This window comes from Monodelphis domestica, chromosome 5, assembly GCF_027887165.1.
Source record: "Monodelphis domestica isolate mMonDom1 chromosome 5, mMonDom1.pri, whole genome shotgun sequence".
Taxonomy (NCBI): Eukaryota; Metazoa; Chordata; class Mammalia; order Didelphimorphia; family Didelphidae; genus Monodelphis; species Monodelphis domestica.
The window spans coordinates 327,349,494-327,353,763 of NC_077231.1; the positions used below are offsets into that span (position 1 = coordinate 327,349,494).

The following is a 4,270-nucleotide window of genomic DNA, read 5'->3' on the forward strand; positions in this document are numbered from 1 at the left end:
GCTAAAATGTGAAGGAAAGCAAGAAATGGGGGGAATTTTTGCAGCAAATATCTCTGAAAAATGTCTTCTTCCAAAATACATAGGAACAGAGACACATTTGTAGGGATTATAAATTTTCCTCGAGTGATTAATGGCCAAAGGATATGAATAAGCAATTTCCTGAAGGAAGAAATCAAAGCTCTCAATAAGCCTATAAAACGCTCCAAATCACTAATAATTAGATAAATGAAAATGAAAACAAGGCTGGCATACCACTGCACACCCATTAGATTGGCTAGGATAAGAGCAAAGAAAAAGCACTAGGGGAGACTGTGGAGAAATAGCTATATTCATGAGTTGTTGGAAACTGTGAACATCATAACCATCCTGGAGAGCTATTTGGAATTGGGCTCAAAGTGCAGTCAAACTGTGTCCCTCTTGACCCCGTGATACCAGTACTAGGTCTTTACTTCAAAGAGATGAAGGAAAGAAAAGCGCCAAAATACAGGATGACGCTTTAGCAGCTCTTTTCGTGGTGGGAAAGAACTGCAAACAAGGGGATTCTCCTTCACTGTGGAATGGCTGGATGAAATACGATTGTTCTATAAGAGTTGATGAAAGGGACGATTTTTAACAGCCTGAGACTTGTCTGAATTGACACAAAGTGAAAGGAGCAGAACCAGAAGAAGAATTTAGAAAATACAACAATGTTGTGAAGAGAAAGAAAGATATTGTAACTGTTCCACTTGAGGACTTGCTGCAATTCGAAAGGACTCATGGTGGAATGAACATATTGGCCATCCCTAGAGATGGACTCTGAGTGTGGATGCAAATGGGTTTTCTGTAATTTCTTGATTCTTATTGCTTTCTGGGGACAGAGGTAATAGGAGAGTTTTTGTGTCTACACATATTTGTAATGCCTTTTTTTGAACTTTTCAAATGGGTGAGGGAGGGGCATAGCCAGGGAGAGGAACACATTTACAACTGTGAAGATTGGATTTGTCTCTCCCCTGATTGTAACAATGAAGGTACTTAGCTCTTCCTTGATTGTGAAGATTAAATTGTAATCCCATGTCTATTTTTTCGATTTTAATCCCCCAAAATGTAAGCACAGTACTTAAAGTTGAATATGGAGATCTACCCATTTTGGATTTTAACCACAAAAAAGGTGTGAACACCCATTTTATACATTGAGTGGGAGGTCTGTGACCCAGTGTAAAAGAGTGGGCAGTCCTGGAGTGGAGCATCAGCTGTGATTGGTAGATGTAAAATTTAGGGGAGGTGACACAAGAGAAAAAGGTCTTTAAAAGTGGAAACAGAGACACTTGGAGTGAAGAGAGTCACTTGGAGTGAAGAGAGACTTGGAGTGAAGAGGGAGACTTGAAGTTTGAAAGAGACACACTTGGAGTGGAGCCTGCTGGAGTTGAGGCTGATAAAGAATCTGCTGATGGAATTGATACGTAGTGAGTGTAAAGGCTGGCTTCCTTCCTTGGCCTTCTGGAGGCATCAGCCTCTGGGAAAAGGCCCATCTCCTTGAGACTCTTTCCCCCTGACTGGGGCCTTAGAATTGCTACCTGGTTCAGAGGAAGCCAGAACTCTCTCTCTCTGTCTCTCTGTCTCTCTGTCTCTGTCTGTCTGTCTGTCTGTCTGTCTCTCTCTCTCTCTCTCTCTCTCTCTCTCTCTCCTCTCTCTCTCTCTCTCTCTCTCTCTGTCTCTCTGTCTCTCTGTCTCTCTGTCTCTCTCTCTCTCTCTCTGTCTCTCTCTCTCTCAAGAAGGCAGACAGACAGACAGGTAAAATACAGCTATAGAGGAGGGTGGAGAGAAATAGGGGTCCTAGTCTGATGTGCTATCCACCGAGTCACCCAGTTATCCCTGTGAATTTTATATTTACTCCACCCTGCTTAGTCTTTAGAATTTTAGCAGCCAGGAATGTATACACCCCGACTTGAGGATTAAGGGTGGGGGAGGATGGTCTGTGACCTTCCTGTGCTAGCAAGTGACAAATCAGAAAGAACTGACTGATTCCCTGGGCTGTCCAAAGCCAAGTTTAATTCACCATTGGTACATGTGAGACACAGGAGATGATGCAAAGTACTGCCTTTATATTTCACGTCACTTCCTGTGAGAGGGACTTTCAGGGTGGAACTTGGCTTGGAGGGCTGAAGCGTGGGACCTCAGACTGCTTCCCTTAGATGACCATGTGGTAAGTGTTAAGACTGACTCCCCTTTTCCTTGGCTCTTTCTGGAGGCACTATCTTCCGAAGAAGCCCCTCATCTTTTTTTTTTTTTAACGTGGATGCCATTTATTACTCTATGCAGGAAGGTTTGGATAGGCAAGACGATGTGGTTGGTCTCTTGGAGCCTTTGGGTGGGCCAGGACTCAGTAGCGGTAGTGGTCGGGTTTGAAGGGGCCCTCTACAGGGAGGTCCAAGTACTGAGACTGTTTTTCCGTCAGCTTTGTCAGCTTCACATTCAGTTTGCTAAGGTGGGCTTCAGCCACAGCTTCATCCAGCTTCTTGGGGAGGAAGTGCACTCCCACAGGGTATTTGTTCAGGTTAGTCCATAGCTCAATTTGGGCCAACACCTGGTTGCTGAAGGAATTGCTCATGACAAAGCTGGGATGGCCCATAGCGCAGCCCAAGTTGACTAGCCGGCCCTCTGCCAGCAAGATGATCCACCGTCCGTTCTTCAGCTTATAGCGATCCACCTGGCCAGGTAGGCAAGGAAGGTGAGAGCTGAGGCTTCACGGTCACCTTCTCCACCGCATTTTGATTCAGCCACTTTACATCTATTTCCACATCAAAGTGTCCAATGTTACACACTATTGCGTCGTCTTTCATCTGTCCAAAGTGCCTGCCCAAGATGATGTCTACATCCAGTGGTGGTGACAAAGATGTTTCCCTCTTTACAGGCTTCATCCATGGTGGTCACCTCGTAACCCTCCATAGAGGCTTGTAGTGCATTGATGGGGTCTATCTCCGTGACAATGACTCAGGCACCAAAGCCCAGAAGGGCCTGAGCACAGCCTTTGCCCACATCACCATAGCCTGCCACCACCGCCACTTTGCCTGCAATCATCACATCTGTGGCTCATTTGATGCCATTGATGAGGGACTCACGGCAGCCATACAGGTTGTCAAATTTGCTCTTGGTAACAGAATCATTCACATTGATGGCAGGCACTTTCAGAATTCCATTTGTCTTCATCTTGTATAGATTGTGGATGCCTATGGTGGTCTCCTCTGAGATGCCTTCGATGCCCTTCAGGAGCTCAGGGTATTTGGTGTGAACAAGGTTGGTGAGGTCCCACCATCATCCAGGATCAAGTTGAGTGGCTGCCCATCCTTGAAATAGAGGGTCTGCTCAATGCACCAGAGATATTCTTCATCTGTCTCTCCCTTCCAAGCGTACACAGGAATGCCAGTTTTGGCAATGGCAGCTGCTGCATGGTCCTGGGTAGAGAAAATGTTGCAACTGGACCATTGTACCTCAGCTCCCAGGGCCACTAGTGTCTCAATGAGGACAGCTGTCTCCACTGTCATGTGGAGGCAGCCAGCAATCCGAGCACCCTTCAGTGGCTTGGAGCCTGAGTACATCTCTCGAAGTTTCATCAGGCCGGGCATCTCATTCTCTGCTATGTCCAGGGCCTTGCGTCCCCCGGTGGTCAGGCTGATATCAGTGACTTTGTAGGGCAATTTGTCAGACATGTTGTGGCCTCCTCCGGAATTATCTAATGACTTAGTAAAGGTTATCGAGTGGCAACCTCGTGGATGGAGGTGATGAGGCTGCAAAAAGGTTGAAGCAGACGGTGGGGAGCAAAGGGAGGGGCGGAAGCCCCTCATCTTGGAGGAGGCCTTGTGGCCCAAGCTAGATTTAGTCTTCTGGAAAGGCCCCTTGGCTGAGGCCTCTGAACTCCCCCTGGCTGAGGCCAGGCCAGAGCAGATCTTCTTCCCTTTCTCTCTCTCTCTCATTCCTAATTTCTTCCTTCTATTGTAAATAAACCACCATAAAATTCCATTCTGACTTGAGTATTTCATTGAGACTTAGAATTTAAATCCCTGGTGACCAACTAAAATTATATTCAGTCTCAACCCTAAAATTTACCCTTAACATCCCCTAAGTAGAATGTAGCATACCAGGCATGTTGGCATTTGGGAAGTATGATTGATGTATTGATATTGTACTACCAGACTCATGGTCAGAACTCTTGATGTTAAAAGGACAGTCCCGGGCACTAGCAAAGGACGGGCAAATTCATGGGTCTTGATGGGGCCACGCTGCCTCAGCTCAG

At 46.3% G+C, this 4,270-nt stretch overlaps 1 pseudogene; it reads right to left on the bottom strand.

Annotated features, from left to right (window-relative positions):
- Positions 1-2,250: 2,250 nt before the first annotated feature.
- On the bottom strand, positions 2,251-3,751 carry LOC100017622 (adenosylhomocysteinase-like; annotated as a pseudogene).
- Positions 3,752-4,270: the final 519 nt, after the last annotated feature.